The sequence below is a fragment of the Somniosus microcephalus genome, chromosome 4, assembly GCF_052327205.1.
Source record: "Somniosus microcephalus isolate GS21.2 chromosome 4, FLI_Smic_1.0, whole genome shotgun sequence".
Classification (NCBI taxonomy): Eukaryota; Metazoa; Chordata; class Chondrichthyes; order Squaliformes; family Somniosidae; genus Somniosus; species Somniosus microcephalus.
Window position 1 is genome coordinate 9758249 of NC_140990.1, and position 18952 is coordinate 9777200.

The window sequence follows — 18952 nt, forward strand, 5'->3', positions numbered from 1 at the left end:
TTATTATCTGAACGGCAATAGTTTGGGAGAAGGGGAAGTGCAACGAGACGTGAGTGTCCTTGTGCACCAGTCGCTGAAGGTAAGCATGCAGGTGCAGCAGGCGGTTGAGAAGGCAAATGGTATGTTGGCCTTCGTAGCGAGAGGGTTCGAGTAGAAGAACAAGGATGTCTTGCTGCAGTTGTACAGGGCCTTGGCGAGACCACCCCTTGAGTTTTGAATATTGAAACTTATAACATTCTGACAGGACTGGACAGACTAGATGCAGGAAGGATGTTCTCAATTGTCGGGGAGTCCAGAACCAGGGGTCACAGTCTAAGGATAAGGGGTAGGCCATTTAGGACAGAAATGAGGAGGAATTTCTTCACCCAGAGAGTGGTGAACCTGTGGAATTCTCTACCACAGAAGGCAGTGGAGGCCAGTAAATAAATTAAATATATTCAAGAAGGAGTTGGATATATTTCTTGAGGCTAAAGGGATCAAGGGATATGGGGAGAAGGCAGGGACAGGGTACTGAATTTGGATGATCAGCCATGATCTCATTGAATGGCGGAGCAGGCTCGAGGGGACGAATGGCCTACTCGTGCTCCTATCTTCTATGTTTCTATGAACCCCAGGACCAGGCCGCTATGGGGAATAGGTATGCAGATCTAGCCGCAAAACTAGCTGCGGAAGAAATGCAACCAGAGAACGCGTTCAAAAACAAAATAAATATGGTCATGATAGTCAGTGGGGTACAGGAAGTGAATATTATGGAGCTACAAGAAAATACTAGTAAAGAGCAAAAGGAGAAATGGCGACAAGCTGGCGCGCAATTACAAGATAGAATTTGGAAATGGGGCCCACGTAACCAGGTGGTGGCACCGGAATGTTGTAGACAACAACTGATGGCGCTATACCATGGTGTAACGCATACTGGCAGAAGTAACATGTTGCGCCTACTGACACAGTACTGGTGGTGGCCAAAGATAGGTTGGGAAGTAGCGAAATATTGCCACCGCTGTATAATATGCGCAAGAATAATGCAGGACAGAGATGTAGAGTTAGAGTAGCAAACCAACCCAGGCCCCAAGGACCCTGGTGTTGTGTATGTACCTTTAAGAGAGAACTGATTTTATACTGTAGTACCGGCAGTGACCACACCTGTGTAGAAAGCCATAGCAGGCTTCTGTACTTTCAGTTTAAGCTTACCCTCTGTTCAGTAAATTCCTGTTATTATTGTTCTCCTGCAGTCCGTGTATTATTGATACTCGGACACTACACTGGCGACGAGCAGGTTCGAACTCACCTGCAGTACTGCATCACCTCACGGGGATCTTTCCCTGAAAAGAAACTTCTTGGCTGTCGAAGTCAGAGCAACGGGCGTCGACCGCGGGCAACCGCCCAGGGATCCATCGGAGTTCGGAGAATTGCAGGGGAGGCTGTGGAGAGCTGGGCTTGGCTCCCCAGTTAAGGTGTTCCAGCAAATCGTGTTGGTAGCAGGTAGTGCGCTGACCCTTCCGGACTGCAGCGGGCTCGAGCTCGATCGAGCGGCTCTCCAAAGGGGCCGTGCAGCATCGTCGGGAGGAAAAGAGAGAGAGAGAGAGAGGGTGGAGCACACAGGGCGTGGTCGGTGCTCAAGAACCGGGCAGCGTAGAGAAAATAAAACGAGGGGAAGGAAAAGTGAGACGCGCCGAAGCTGCGGGTCGCCATTACCCTGTAGAACGCTAGGAGCAGCGTGGCAGCAAGGGGAGGAAGGAAAAGCACGGGAGGCGCCATTTTATTCCATTGGGGAAGAAGGAAAAGCGCGGGAGGCACCATTTTAATCCATTGGGGAAGAAGAAAAAGCGCGGGAGGCGCCATTTTAAACCACCCAAGATGTCAAAGAGTGGCAGTATCACTGCTTTCGACAACGAGGTAGAAGACTGGACCGCGTATGTGGAAAGAATTGAAGTGTACTGCAAGGCAAATGAGGTGGCCGATGGAAAGAAGGCGTCGGTATAATTAAATTTGATGGGTGCGAGAACGTACGGCCTATTGCGGAATGTAATTACCCCAGCTAAACCAATGGAGAAAAGTTTTGAAGAGATTGTTAATATCTTACAGGAACACCTAAACCCTACACCGCTGCTGATAGCAGAAAGATTCAAGTTCCATAAAAGAAACCAGCACAAAGATGAGAGCAATGCTGACTATCTTACAGAACTACGCAAGTTATCGAAGCACTGCCAGTTCGGAGCAGGACTGGCAGACACCTTGCGGGATAAGTTTGCGGGTTCCAGAGTGAAGGAACCCAGAAACGACTACTTTCGGAAAAGGACCTGACGCTAGAACAGGCTTTCAGCGTGGCAGTATCCTATGAAGCAGCAGCACGGGGAGCTGCGGAAATACAACAGAAACCACAAGAATACAGCGCTAACGAAATGGTGTATGGAGCAGAAAAGTGCTATCGCTGCGGCAGAACAACCCATGATCAGAAGGACTGCTGGTTTAAGGACAAAGTATGCAGGCAATGTGGGAAAATGGGACATATAACAAGAGTCTGCAGGCCGGGAAAGAAAACCAACACTAAAAGAACTACTAAGGAAAAGTACAAGAAAGTAAAAAAAATGACACACAGTAGTTCAGATGATCAGGAGAGTGATAATGACTCCGGGAACAGGAGACTAAGTTGTCTAAAGTTACACAACGTGATCGCAAAGGAGGATCACCGAACCATTTGGGTCACCCTCGTGACAGCAGGGTCCCAAGTAAAGATGGAATTGGACACAGGATCAGCCCTAACTGTCATGAATCGACGAGACTATGAGCGGCTATTCTCACACATAAGAACATAAGAAATAGGAGTAGGCCATTCGGCCCCTCGAGCCTGGTCAGCCATTCAATAAGATCATGGCCGATCTGATCCTAACCGCCAATCTACTATCACAGAACCATCTCCTGAATCTAACAGAATTAGACACACGAAATAGGAGCAGGATCAGGCTACACGGCCCCTGGGCCCGCTCCGCTACCCACAGGGCCATGTCCGATCCGAACCGAAACTCCTGTCCAAATTCCTGCCCGCTCCCCGTAACCCTTAATTCCCTTTACTTCTAGGAAACTGTCTATTTCTGTTTTAAATTTATGTAATGATGTAGCTTCTACAGCTTTTTGGGGCAGCATATTCCATGGACCTACCACCCTCTGAGTGAAGTAGTTCCTCCTCATCTCAGTTTTGAAAGAGCAGCCCCTTATTCTAAGACTATGCCCCCTAGTTCTAGTTTCAACCATCATCGGGAACATCTTCCCCGCATCCACCCGATCCAACCCCTTCACAATCTTATGTTTCAATAAGATCGCCTCTCATCCTTCTGAACTCCAATGAGTAGAGTCCCAATCTACTCAACCTCTCCTCATATGTCCATCCCCTCATCCCCGGGATTAACCGAGTGAACCTTCTTTGTACTGACTCGAGAGCAAGGATGTCTTTGCTTAAGTATGGACACCAAAACTGTATGCAGTATTCCAGGTGCGGTCTCACCAATACCTTGTACAACTGAAGCAACACCTCCCTATTTTTATATTCTATCCCCCTAGCAATGAAAGCCAACATTCCATTGGCCTTCTTAATCACTTGCTGCACCTGCATACTAACCTTTTGAGTTTCATGCACCAGGACCCCCAGATCCCTTTGTACTTCAGTACTTTCCAGTTTCTTGCCATTAAGATAATAACCTGCTCTACGATTTTTCCTGCCAAAGTGCATAACCTCACACTTTCCAGTATTGTATTCCATCTGCCAAATCTCTGCCCACTTACTTAGCCTGTCGATGTCCCCTTGCAAGTTTTTTATGTCCTCCTCACTCACTACTTTCCCTCCCACCTTAGTATCATCTGCAAACTTTGATATGTTACACTCGGTCCCCTCCTCCAAATCGTTAATGTAGATTGTAAAGAGTTGGGGACCCAGCACTGACCCCTGTGGAACACCACTAGTTACTGATTGCCAGTCTGAGAATGAACCATTTATCCCAACTCTCTGCCTTCTGTTAGATAGCCAATCCTCTATCCATGCCAGAATATTACCCCCAATCCCGTGATTTTTTATCTTAAGCAATAATCTTTTGTGTGGCACCTTGTCAAATGCCTTTTGGAAGTCTAAATACACTACATCCACTGGTTCCCCTTTATCCACCCTATATGTTACTTCCTCAAAGAACTCCAGCAAATTTGTCAAACATGACTTCCCCTTCATAAAACCATGCTGACTTTGTCCTATTAAATTATGATTATCCAAATGTCCTGTTACTGTCTCCTTAATAATGGACTCCAAAATTTTACCTACCACAGATGTTAGGCTAACCGGTCTATAGTTTCCAGCCTTCTGTCTACTGCCCTTTTTAAATAAGGGTGTTACATTAGCAGTTTTCCAGTCTGCCGGGACCTTTGCTGAGTCCAGGGAGTTTTGGAAAATTATTACCAATGCATCCACAATCCCTACCGCCACTTCCCTCAAGACCCTAGGATGTAAGCCATCATGTCCAGGTGATTTATCCGCCTTGAGTCCCATTATTTTACCGAGTACCACTTCCTTAGTGATTTTGATCGTGTTTAGCTCCTCCCCCCCCCCCCTATAGCCCCCTGTTTGTCCAGTGTTGGGATATTCTTAGTGTCCTCTACTGTAAAGACTGATACAAAATATTCATTCAGTGTTTTTGCCATCTCCATATTTCCCACCATTAATTTCCCGGTCTCATCCTCTAAGGGACCAACATTTGCTTTAGCCACCCTTTTTCTTTTTATATATCTATAAAAACTCTTACTATCAGTTTTTATATTTTTTGCTAATTTACTTTCATAATCGATCTTCCCTTTCTTAATCAATCTTTTTGTTATTTTTTGTTGTCTTTTAAAGTTTTCCCAATCCTCTATCCTCCCACTAGATTTGGCTACCTTATATGCCCTTGTTTTTAGTCAAATACTATCCTTAATTTCTTTACTTAGCCACAGATGGCTGTCTTTTCTTTTATACCCTTTTCTTCTCAGTGGAATATATTTTTTTTGGAAGTTGTAAAATAACTCCTTAAATGTACACCACTGATCATGTATCGTCTTACCCTTTAATCTATTTTCCCAATCCACTCTACTCAATTCCGCTCTCATACCTTCATAGTCTCCTTTATTCAAGCTTAGCACGCTTGTTTGAGATCCAACCTTCTCACCCTCTAATTGAATATGGAATTCAACCATGTTATGGTCACTCATTCCAAGGGGATCCTTTACTCGGACATTTTTAATTAATCCTGTCTCGTTACACAGGACCAGATCTAAGGTTACTTGCCCCCTGGTCGGTTCAGTTACATACTGCTCAAGAAACCCATCCCTAATACACTCAATGAACTCATCCTCAAGGCAGTCCTGCCCAATTTGATTTGTCCAATTAATATGATAGTTAAAATCCCCCATAATTATAGATGTTCCCTTATTACAAGCCTCAACTATTTCCTGATTGATACTCCGTCCAACATAGTTGCAACTGTTCGGAGGCCTATAGACTACGCCCACTGGTGTTTTTTTACGCTTATTATTCCTTATCTCCACCCAAACTGTTTCATTATCCTGATCTTTTGACCCAATATCATTTCTCTGTATTACAGTGATTCCTTCCTTTATTAACATAGCCACCCCACCCCCCTTCCTTCCTGCCTGTCCTTCCTGATCGTTAAATAACCTGGTATGTTTAATTCCCAGGCATTGTCACCCTGCAGCCATGTTTCTGTAATGGCCACAAGATCATACCCATATGTAGTTATTTGTGCCATTAACTCGTCTATTTTGTTACGAATGCTACGTGCATTCAGATAGAGAACTTTCAAAGATGTTTTGTGACACTTAGTTCCTGCTTTTGCCCTTTTTATTACTTTACCTTTTACTCCATACCTTCTGCCCCTTCCTGACATGCTCTGGTTTTTAATTTCCCCTCTGCTACCTAAGTCTATGACCTTCTCTGTTGTCATTTTTATTATTTGCTCTCTAGGAACCTCCCCCCCCACTAGTTAGTTTAAAGCCCTCTCTACAGCCCTAGTTATATGATCCGCCAGGACTCTAGTCCCAGCACTGGCCAAGTGAAGCCCGTCCCAACGGAACAGCTCCCTTCTGCCCCAGTACTGGTGCCAGTGTCCCAGGAAGCAAAACCCATTTCTCCCACACCAGTCTTTGAGCCACGCATTTAACTCTCTAATTTTATTCGTCCTAGCCAAATTCGCTCGTGGCTCAGGTAATAACCCTTGAGGTTCTGTTTTTTAATTTGACCCCTAGCTGCTCATACTCCTTTAACAGAACCGGCTTCCTAGTCCTATCTACGTCGTTTGTACCAACATGGACCACGACAACTGGATCCACCCCCTCCCACTGCAAGTTTCTTTCCAGCCCAGAGGAGATGTCCTTAACCCTGGCACCGGGTAGGCAACACAGCCTTCTGGACTCTCGCTCTCGGCTGCAGAGAACTCTATCTATCCCCCTAATAATACTAAAGCAGTCGATGCCAGCTCAATTAATCATTTTAAATCCCAGAGCGAGAGATTTTTGCTAGACAAGGGAGCAAAGGGATATGGAGCCAAGGCAGGTGGGTGGAGTTAAGACACAGATCGGCCATGATCTCATTGAATGGCGGAACAGGCCGGAGGGGCTGAATGGCCTCCTCCTGTTCCCATGCTCCTATTTACTCTATCAAAACCCTTCCTGTTTTGAACACCTCTATTAAATCTCCGCTGCACCTTCTCTGCTCCAAGGAGAACAATCCCAGCTTCTCCAGTCTCTCCACATAACTGAAATCCTCTGTGTATTTCTCGTGGGGCAGCAGGCTATAGCAAACAGCTTTCTTAAGAACATAAGAAATAGGAGCAGGAGCAGGCCATTCGGCCCTTCGAGCCTGCTCTGCCATTCAATAAGATCATGGCTGATCTTCTACCTCATCCCCACCTTCCCGCCCGATCCCCATATCCTTTTATTCCCCATGAGTCCAAAAATCTATCGATCTCAGCCTTGATTATACTCAATGACTGAGCCTCCACAGCCCTCTGGGGCAGAGAATTCCAAAGATTCACCACCCTCTGAGTGAAGAGGACATAAGGAGGCTACAAAGGGATATAGATAAGTTAAGTGAGTGGGCAAAGATCTGTCAAATGGAGTATAATGTGGGAAAATGTGAAGTTGTCCATTTTGGCAGGAAGAATAAAAAAGAAGCATATTATCTAAATGGTGAGAGATTGCAGAGCTCTGAGATGCAGAGGGATCTGGGTGTCCTAGTGCATGAATCATAAAATGTTAGTATTCAGGTACAGCAAGTAATCAGGAAAGCTAATAGAATGTTATTGTTTATTGCGAGGGAAACTGAATACAAAAGTAGGGAGGTTATGCTTCAGTTCTACAGGGCATTGGTGAGACCACATCTGGAGCACTGTGTACAGTATTGGTCTCCTTATTTAAGGAAGGATGTAAATGCATTGGAAGCAGTTCAGAGAAGGTTTACTAGACTAATACCTGGAATGGGTGGGTTGTCTTATGAGGAAAGGTTGGACAGGCTCGGCTTGTATCCGCTGGAGTTTAGAAGAGTAAGAGGTGACTTGATTGAAACATATAAGATCCTGAGGGGTCTGGACAGGGTGGATGTGGAGAGGATGTTTCCTCTTGTGGGAGAATCTAGAACTAGGGGTCACTGTTTAAAAATAAGGGGTCGCCCATTTAAGACAGAGATGAGGAGAAATTTTTTCTCAGATGGTCATGAGTCTTTGGAACTCTCTTCCTCAGAGGGCGGTGGAAGCAGAGTCTTTGAATATTTTTAAGGCAGAGGTAGATAGATTCTTGGTAAGCAAGGGGGTGAAAGGTTATCGGGGGTAGGCGGGAATGTGGAGTAATCAGATCAGCCATGATCTTATTGAATGGTGGAGCAGGCTCGAGGGGCCGAGTGGCCTACTCCTGCTAATTCGTATGTTCGTATGTAACCTGTGCAGCAGCTGGGGCCTGAAAATCAGCTTCACTGCCCCTGGGCTGGGAAAGGGCGACATGAGGCAACATTCTCCCTCTTACCCCTTTCTACACTCCTTTTACAGGGTTTTAGAAGTTGAGCATTTACAGCCAGGAAGCTCAGACCGAACATCACGTCAAGAACAGACAGAGTTGCTCGATTCATCAGGACCTGATTCAATTGCTCCTCCAATCTGCTGGCACACCAGCCAGTTCACACTAATGAGAGACCTTTTAAATGTTCTGAGTGTGGGAAGAGCTTGAAAACCTACTAGTACCTGAAGCAACACCAGTGGCTACACACTGGGGAGAGCCCGTTCACCGGCCCCGTGTTCCAGAAGGGATTCACTCAGTCATCCACTCCAATGATACACCAGCAAGATCACACGAGGGAGAGACCTTTAACCCGCTCCGTGTGTGGGCAGGGATTAATTGCACCCTCCGTGCTGCTGAGACACCAGCTTGTCCACACCAATGAAAGACCGTTGACCTGCTCCGTGTTTTTGAAGTGATTCTCTCATTCTGCCACCCTCCTGAGACACCAGCTTGTTCACATTAAATGTTCTGACTGTGGGAAGAGATTTAAAAGGCCCCAGGATCTGAAGAGACACAGCTGGAGAGAGCAGGAGAGATTCTGTTCACCTGCTCTGTGTGTGGGAAGAGATTCACTCGGTCCTCGAAACTGCTGGCACAGCAGCTAGTTCACACTAGGGAGAGGCTGGTGAAACATTCCGACTGTGGGAAAAGCTTTCAAATGTCCCAGGAGCTGAAGGGACACCAGCTGGAGACAGCAGGAAAGAGGCCATTCACCTGCTCCGTGTGTGGGAAGGGATTCCCTCGGTCATCCAGCCTACTGACACACCAGCAAATTCACACTGGGGAGAGACCATTCACCTGCTCCATGTGTGGGAAGGGATTCACCCAGTCATCCCACCTACTGACACACCAACGAGTTCACACTGATGAGAGACCATTTACATGTCCTGTCTGTGGGAAGAGCTTTAAAACCGCTGGGAATCTGAAACAACACAAGCAAGTTCACTCCAATCAGCGACCATTTACATGTTCTGACTGTGGGATGAGCTTTAAAAGCTTCGAGAATCTGAAGGGACACCAGCGAGTTCACACTGGGGAGAGGCCGTTCACCTGTTCTGTGTGTGGGATGGGATTCACTCGGTCCTCAACTCTGCTGCAACACCAGCGAGTTCACACTGTTCTGTAGTGCAGGGCCCTGTAGGAAGCTGGGGTGACATGAACATGGAATGGATGAATGTTTTATAAATTCTTGTACTGCTTTTTAATATTTAAGACTGTTGTGCTGATGTTGCGGGAGAACATTCTGGAACCCGTGAAATGTTCGGAATGGGCAGCTCCCATTGTACCTGTTTTTTAAAACCGGACAATTCGGTACGAATCTGTGGAGATTATAAATTGACTGTAAATAGGGTGTCTAAACTAGAGCAGTATCCTATTCCTAAAACTGAGGATCTTTTTGCAAACCTGGCTGGAGGGAAGAAATTCACGAAGCTGGATATGAGTCGTGCTTACTTGCAGATTACACTAGATGAGGAATCCAAGAAGTATGTAACCATAAACACACACAAGGGTTTGTTTACCTATAACCGCTTGCCATTTGGTGTCTCATCTAGTCCAGCTATCTTCCAGAGAACTATCGAGGGTGTACTGCAAGGGATTCCACATGTTTCCATCTATCTGGATGATATTCTGGTGACGGGAAGAACCGACCAGGAGCATCTGAGCACTCTGAGAGAGGTACTTCAAAGATTGGATAAGGCTGGGTTACGGCTCAAGAGGAGTAAGTGTACTTTCATGGGGAATGAGGCCGTGTTCCTGGGACACAGAGTGGATGCCACCGGGCTCCATCCAATCAAGGAGAAGGTACAAGCACTGCAGGAGGCACCAGATCCTACAAATGTGACTGAGTTAAAAGCTTACCTGGGACTGCTAAACTATTATAACAGGTTTTTGCCAAACTTGTCAACAGTGTTAGCACCTCTTCACAAACTACTGCGCAAGGAGACACAGTAGCAGTGGGAAGAGGAACAGAGGGTTTCATTTGAACAATCCAAGAAACTGATGCTGTCCTCGGATGTGCTGGTTCACTACAATGCAGAGAAAGACATCATTCTCTCTTGTGACGCTTCACCTTACGGGGTGGGGGCAGTTCTTTCACACTGTATGGAAGATGGAACTGAAAGACCGATAGGGTTTATGTCTCGAACTCTGACCCCAGCGGAAAAAAACTATTCCCAGTTGGATAAAGAGGGATTAGCAGTAATGTTTGGGTTACAGAGGTTTCATAAATACATATATGGCAGGAAATTCACCATATGCACCGATCATAAACCTCTTCTATCTCTTTTTAATGAGATGAAAGCAGTACCACAGATGGTGTCACCCCGAATCCAGAGATGGGCAGTGACGGTGAGGGCATATGAGTATGTCATCGTTTACAAAGCGGGCAAGTACCATGGGAACGCAAATGCCTTGAGCCGTCTTCCACTACCAGGTACACCTATCCGTGCAGCTACAAAGGACAGAGTTTTGTTGTTGGAGGACAAGGACACGGCAATTGTGACCGCAGAACAAGTAAGGACTTGGACTGGTAAGGATCCAGTACTGTCTAGAGTCCGAGAATATGTAATGAGGGGTTGGCCACAACATCCGGAAGGGACTGATTTCACACCTTACAGTGTCAGGAAGACAGAGCTGAGTGTGCAGGATGGTTGCGTGTTGTGGGGAGCTCGAGTGATTATTCGAGTCTATCCTAGTGCAGCTACATCAGTGTCATCCTGGAGTTTCGCGTATGAAAGCATTGGCAAGGAGTTACTTGTGGTGGCCAAAGCTAGATGAGGAGATAGAAAATCTTGTCCAGACATGCAGCACTTGTCAAGAACACAGGAAGGCACCGGCAGCGGCTCCACTCCACCCCTGGGAGTGGCCGGATAAACCATGGAGAAGATTACATGTAGATTATGCGGGTCCATTCATGAGAAAGATGTTCCTCATAATCATTGATGCACATTCCAAATGGATGGATGTGTATCCTGTAACTTCTGCTTCATCTACAGTTACTATAGACTGCCTGCGTAGGAGTTTTAGTAATCAAGGGATACCGGAGATCGTAGTAAGTGACAATGCCATGTGTTTTGTGAGTACAGAAATCAAAGAGTTCATGAGAAACAATGGCATAGTGCACGTGACTTCAGCTCCATATCATCCGTCTTCAAATAGACTTACGGAGAGAGCCGTACAAACATATAAGGAGATGATGAAAAAAAGTGCGGAAGGGAGTGTGGTGATTATTCTTGTTTTATAAGAAGCATTGTAATTGGTTGCCTGTTTTCCTGCCTTGAGATATATGCTGTAAACCTATTGGTTAGTTGATGTCATGTGACCTGTGGTGGCCATCTTAAATTCAGTTCTCCACAGTCTGGTTGAGACTGGGAGCTTAAGATGTACTGCTGGTTTTTAAGGTTAATAAAGCCTAGCTTTTGAAAGGCAATCTACTCTTCATCTCAATTTGTTAACCTTGAACTATAATGGAACGATATCTTCGACCGGAACGATTTAATGCTGACCCTAATTCTGCAGGAGTGGATGATCAATGGAAACACTGGTATCGTACATTTAAAAACTTTTTGGGTGTGTTGGATCAGCAATCTCTAAAGTTGGATATACTAATCAACTACATTGCTCCGGATGTGTACAAGTATATTTTGGACTGTGAAACTTATGAATTGGCTATTGCTACGTTGGAAAAAATTTTGTTAAACCCAAAAATGAGGTATTTGCACGTCACCTTTTATCTGCCCGTAGGCAGCAGGCGGGAGAATCCTTGGATGCTTATTTGCAGGCACTCCGGCGCCTTGGTGCTGACTGTAATTATAGGGCCGTGTCTGCAGAAGAATATAAGGAAGAGTCGGTACGGGATGCATTTATTAATGGATTACTGTCTAGATCAATTCGTCAGCGGTTGTTAGAAAATAAGACCTTGGATCTTAAGTGCTTTTGAGCAAGCCTCTACATTGGATTTGGCTCAGAGAAGTTCGGATTCTTATGCTCCTTTTGATCGGTCTGCGACCGTGGTTTCGGCAGTTCCGGATGGAAGGGAATTATGTGGATTTAATAGGAGTGGTTTACCAGATTCCGAAACAGTTTCTACTTTGGCAGCTGCTCCCTCTAGGATTCAGAAGTGTTATTTCTGCGGGAACGCCCGGCACCCTCGTCTGAAGTGCCCTGCCCGGGAGGCTGTGTGTAGTAAATGCGGCAAGGGAGGTCATTACGCACGTGTTTGTAAATCGGTTGCCTCCTCTGCGACCATTCAGCCTTTAGATAGGGCGTTTATTGCATCAGTTTCTGCCGCCTTTTCCCATGGCCTAAACAAAGCTATAGTTATGGCCCAAGTTAATGGGTTAGAAGTGAAGGCCCTTATAGATACGGGCAGTACTGAGAGCTTTATAAGTCTTCAGTTTGTGAGGGAGAAGCGTTTGAAAATTTCGCCTGTTTCCTATCAGGTGTGTATGGCTCAGACGACTCTCACCTCACAAGTAGCTGGTTGTTGCCTTGTGAAATTAATTCTCTTAGGTAATACGTATACTGATATATGCCTATTTGTTCTGCCTAATCTCTCTGCAGATATTTTGATTGGTCATGATGTGCTTCAATTACATGAGTCCCTCAGTCTTTCTTTCGGAGGAACTAAGCCACCTTTGTCTATTTGTGGATCAACTTCTTTATCCATTTCTCCATTATCATCTTTTACTAATTTGATGTCGGATTGTAAGCCAATTGTTACTAAGTCAAGAAGGTATAGCAGTCAGGATAAAGAATTTATTAATCTTCATAATGCTTTGTGCCATCCTGGTATTACGAGGATGATACACTTCGTACGCAGTAAGAATTTGCCCTTTTCAGTTGAAGACGTCAAGCGGATGACTTCGTCATGCTCTGTTTGTGCCCGGTGTAAACCGAATTTCTCTAAGCTTCAACGAGCTCATCTTATAAAGGCTACTTTTCCCTTTGAACGCCTGAGCATTGATTTTAAGGGGCCCCTTCTTTCAACGACTCAGAATCGATATATATTTACTGTTGTGGATGAGTTTTCAAGGTTCCCTTTTGCTTTTCCTTGTACAGATGTATCAGCTGCTACAGTTATTAAATGTCTGACTCAACTTTTTGTCATCTTTGGGATGTCTGCGTATATCCATTCGGATCAGGGAAGTTCTTTTATGTCTTCCCAGTTGAAGGAATACCTCCAGAGTCAGGGAATTTCTATTAGCAGAACTACCCCGTATAATCCCCAGGGTGATGGACAGTGTGAACAATACAATGGGGTGATCTGGAAGGCAGTTATGTTGGCTTTGACATCTCGGAACCTTGAGAATACACAGTGGGAAATGGTATTGCCTGATGCCCTGCATTCCATTAGGTCATTGCTTTCAACGGCTACTAATGTGACTCCCCATGAAAGGCTCTTCAACTATCCGCGGAGATCCACTACGGGATATTCGGTACCTTCATGGCTTACTATGCAGGGACCTGTGCTGTTCCGACGCCATGTTAGACTGTCAAAGTATGACCCTTTAGTGGAGGAGGTGGAGCTATTGGAGGCAAATTCCCAATATGCTCACATTCGATTCCAAGATAGGAAAGTACGGTTTCAGTTAAAGACTTAGCTCCTTGTTGTGGCCAGCCCTCTTCTGAGGATATTAACAATAGCCATAATTCAGATAATGTTGATGTCGTCACAGATACTACGAATATTTCCAATCCTGTTGCAGACACTTACAATTCTCTTAGTCTGCCCTCGATGGATGTTTATGACTCTCCCAGTTTACCTTCTAATGGGACTTCCAATTCAGAAACCGTTGATAATCAGGATATTGATAGCCTCCCTGCAGAAGATATTTCTGCGTCTCCTGGTGTGGGAGGGCAAGGAACTTTAGCAAGGTTAAGAAGGTCGACACGAACAAGATATCTGGTTGACCGATTTAAAAAATGGACTTTTAAAATAATTTGATAGTAAAATTTTAAAATTGTTGAAATATTATATATGTATTGTTTTAGTCATAAATAACTAATTGTAAATTGTAAAGGCTACCTGGGTTGAAGTATATTTTAAAAGGAGGGGTGAATGTGGTGATTATTCTTGTTTTATAAGAAGCATTGTAATTGGTTGCCTGTTTTCCTGCCTTGAGATATATGCTGTAAACCTATTGGTTAGTTGATGTCATGTGACCTGTGGTGGCCATCTTAAATTCAGTTCTCCACAGTCTGGTTGAGACTGGGAGCTTAAGATGTACTGCTGGTTTTTAAGGTTAATAAAGCCTAGCTTTTGAAAGGCAATCTACTCTTCATCTCAGGGAGTTTGACAGCAAAGGTGTCACGAGTTCTGTTCAGCTACAGAATAACACCTCAATCTACCACGGGTCTCTCTCCTGCTGAGTTATTGTTAGGACGTCGACTACGCTCCACTCTTGACCTGGTTCACCCAGATCTAAAAAGGAAGGTGGAAAACCGACAAATCAAACAAAAGGAGAACCATGACAGAAGGACAAAGAGCCACAGTTTTGGAGTAGGAGATGCGGTCCTTAACAGAAATTTCAGTTATGGTCCAAAATGGATTTCTGGCGTCATAGATTCAATGACTGGTCCAGTTTCATAGAGGGTGATGTTGGGAACTGGTCAGGTAGTATGCAGACATGTGGATTAGATACTGACCAGACAACGGGAAATCGAACTGGAGGTTCCAGCGGAAATGTTGGAGGACAAGTTGGTCCCTAGTTATCCAAATGCATTGGTGGTCCCACCACCATGAACAGAGACAGTTATACCTGGACCACTTAATCAAGAGGAAACCATCGTAGCAGAGTCAGATACTCTGAGTACTGCTCAGGAGCAGCAGGTGGCTCTACCACAACCAAGCAGGGACTTGACTATAAGACATTCAACAAGGTCTCACAAGCCGCCAGAGCGATTGATCACGGCCTGTTAAAATTGTTCAGGATGGACTATCGTTAAAGGAGTTTCCTTATGGACTTGTTAAGAATGTTGTTAAGAATTGTTGTAACTTAAGAGGGGGGGATATAGTAATCTCGGATGTAATGCTTAAGTTTCCCACCAGAGGGAGACAAATGCTAAGGGGATTATAATTACTAGTTTTAAGGTAATGTTGCATTGTGGGTATGACATCATAGCATCATCCATTTTGGTTTGCTCGTGCAGTTGAATTAGAGTGCATGCCTGTAGATTGTAAGAGCTCTGTTCGCTCCTTATTCTGTGTAAATTAAAAGTAAGTTTTGAGTTCCTGAAGTCTCACTTATATCCCTTATTTGGACCTTAACCACTCGGATATAACACAAAACAAACTCAGCTTAAGACGAGGCGGCTCAGCTTGGGACACAAACTGTAATTCCCCCTTAGGCTTTACAACATTAGCTGCCCCCATTTTGTGTTAAATTCACAAAGCTTCCATCTTTGTCCCATGAGGATTCCCCATAGTATGTCTAAGTGCTGTTGTGGTGGGCACGGGGCAGGAATTAACTGTTTGTGTCTGTTCCCATTAAAACCATTGTGCTTGACATTCATTGAATTGAGGAATAGTCGACATTTTTAAGTAGTTTCTTGCCAGATTGAGGGTAGGCAAGATAATTGATAGAAGGCCTCCAATCAAATTACATCAGTGCCCTTCAGCCAGTCAGATTAATGTATTCAAATGAGGCAAAATAAAATTAACAGTTACTGAATGTGGGAAACACTAAATATTTCACATTTATTCAGTGGTGCAGCCTTCTGCAAACTATTTGCTGGAAGCCCTTTGGATGTATTAATGTAATTCTACTATTCTATAATGCAAAGTCGATGAATCAGAATTGTGAGTATTGATGAGTTACAGTAATTGGTAGCTGCAAAACTGCCCATTTTGTAATTAACCATTAAAAAGTGCCCAAAGTTCTGGAAGGTTCCATATCATTTAATGTTGCCAAACTAGTATCCTGTGAGGACCGGGGAGTTGTTGCTGGGGGAGCGAGATTGGGTGAAGACACCTGTGTGTAATATTTTGCGAGAATGTATAAAAGAAGTTTCAATACCTTGTTGCTAAGGGAACGTGATTGGGTGAGGACAAGAGAATTGTTGCTGGGGGAGAATGTTGTCAATTTCTGTCCTGGACTCTCAGTGATGGCTTTTGGAAACTCCTTTCACCGGCTGTGAGAAGGGCAGGATTGACAGACGGGGAAACTCAAACCAAACTTCACATCAAGAGCTCAGAGAGTCACTCCATTCGTCAGGACCTGAAATTCATCGGCCTTTTGAGTGTGGAAGGAGAAATGTTTGGGAGGTAAGTAGCACGGAGTCCAGTTCTACGGAGTACTGCTTCTACAGAGTACTTAACTCGGGAATTGGGTGAGTGAGCGAATTCGATGAGGTGGGGGTAAGAGGTGCTGCTTGATACGTGAAAAAATATAAACAACTAGGGTTTAATTAGGACTGTGGGCTAAGTTACAGTAAAGACCTAAAGCATATAGCTAAATGTAATAAATTAAACAAGGTTATTACCTAGATTAAAAACTATTAATAGACAATTGGGTATTTCAAAACTTGAAAACCTAATTAGTAAAATAAAATACAATAGAGATGGCCGGGCAGGTGATGTGTTGCAGCTGTAGCATGTGGGAGCTGGTGGACCCCAGTGTGATCCACAGCAACCACATAGACTCATAGAGGCACAGAAGGAGGCCATTCGGCCCATCGAGTCCGTGCCGGCTCTCTGTAGAGCAATCCAGTCAGTCCCATTCCCCGCTCTATCCCCGTAGCCCTGCAAGTTTATTTCCCCCAAGTGCCTTTCCAGTCTCCCCTTGAAAACATTGAGTGTCTCCGCTTCCACCACTTCCGTCGGCAGCGAGTTCCAGGTCCTCACCACTCGCTGCGTAAAAAGGTTTTTCCTCACGTCCCCCCTGTATCTCTTGCCCAAATCCTTAAATCTGTGTCCCCTAGTCCTTGTACCATCAACTAGTGGGAACAGCCTTTCCCCGTCTAGCCTATCCAAACCCGTCATAATCTTGTACACCTGTCAAATCACACCTCAACCTCCTTTGCTCTAATAAAAACAAATCCAGCTTCTCCAACCTGTCCTTGTAGCTAAGATCCCCCATCCTGGAACCATTCTGGTGAATCTCCTCTGCACCCTCTCAAGGGCCTTCACATCCTTCCTAAAGTGTGGTGACCAGAAGTGTCTGCAGCTCGAGGAACTTCGGCTCAGAGTTAGAGTCATAGAGTTATACAGCACAGAAAGAGGCCCTTCGGCCCATCGTGTCCACGCCAGCCATCAAGCCCTGTCTATTCTAATCCCATTTTCCAGCATTTGGTCCGTAGCCTTGTATGCTATGGCGTTTCAAGAGCTCATCTAAATGCTTCTTGAATGTTGTGAGGGTCCCTGCCTCTACCACCCTTTCAGACAGTGAGTTCCAGATTCCAACCACCCTCTGGGTGAAAAAGTTTTTCCTCAAATCCCCTCTAAGCCACCTGCCCCTTACCTTGAAACTATGCCCCCTGGTTATTGACCCCTCTACTAAGGGGAAAAGTTCATTTCTATCTACCCTATCTATGCCCCTCATAATTTTGTACACCTCAATCAGGTCCCCCTCAGCCTTCTTTGCTCTAAGGAAAACAATCCCAGCCTGTCCAGTCTCTCTTCATAGCTGAAGCACTCCAGCCCAGGTAACATCCAGATGAATCTCCTCTGCACCCTCTCCAATGCAATCACATCCTTCCTATAGTGTGACGACCAGAACTGCACACAGTATTCCAGCTGTGGCCTAACCAGCATTTTGTACAGCTCCATCATAACCTCCCTGCTCTTATATTCTATGCCTCGGCTATTGAAACCAAGTATGCCATATGCCTTTTTAACCACCTTATCTACCTGTCCTGCTGCCTTCAGGGATCTATGTACATGCACACCAAGGTCCCTCTGATCCTCTGTCCTTCCTAGGATCCTACCATTCATTGTGTATTCCCTTGCCTTGTTAGTCCTCCCAAAATGCATCACCTCACACTTTTCAGGGTTAAATTCCATTTGCCACTGTTCTGCCCATCTGACCAACCCGTCTATATCGTCCTGTTTCTCTCCTCGCTATTTACCACTCCACCAATTTTCGTGTCATCTGCGAACTTACTGATCATACCGCCTACATTTATGTCTAAATCATTAATGTACACGACAAACAGCAAAGGACCCAGCACCGATCCCTGCGGTACACCACTGGACACAGGCATCCAGTCACAAAAACAACCTTCGACCATCACCCTCTACCTCCTGCCACTAAGCCAATTTTGGATCCAATGTGCCAAATTGCCCGGGATCCCATGGGTTCTTACCTTCTTGACCAATCTCCCATGTGGGACTTTGTCAAAAGCCTTACTGAAGTCCATGTAGACTACATCAACTGCACTACCCTCATCCACACACGTAGTCACCCCCTCTCAAAATTCAATCAAATTGGTTAGACATGATCTCCCCCTGACAAAGCCATGCTGACTATCCTTGATTAACCCTTGCCTCTCTAAGTGGAGACTAATTCTGTCCCTCAGAATTTTTCCCAATAATTTCCCTACCACTGATGTTAGGCTCACTGGCCTGTAATTCCCTGGTTTATCCCTACTACCCTTGTTGAATAATGGTACTACGTTGGCTGTCCTCCAGTCCTCCGGCACCTCCCCTGTGGCCAGAGAGGTTCTGAAAATTTGTGTCAAAGCCCCTGCAATCTCCTCCTTTGCCTCAGACAGCAGCCTGGGATACATCTCGTCTGGGCCTGGGGATTTATCCAATTTTAAGCCCGCTAAAACTGCTAGTACCTCCTCCCTCTCGATAATAATTTGTTCAAGTATATCACAATCCCCCTGCCTGATTTCTATGCCTACATCGTCGTTCTCCATAGTGAACACA

General features: G+C 45.1%; 1 protein-coding gene and 1 pseudogene across 1 annotated transcript in view; both read left to right on the top strand.

Moving 5' to 3' along the window:
- Positions 1-15313, top strand: part of LOC147118263 (uncharacterized) — a 41869-nt pseudogene extending 26556 nt beyond the window's left edge.
- Positions 1-18952, top strand: part of LOC147118264 (uncharacterized) — a 202759-nt gene that overhangs the window by 7135 nt on the left and 176672 nt on the right. The gene's annotated exons all lie outside the window — the stretch shown is intronic.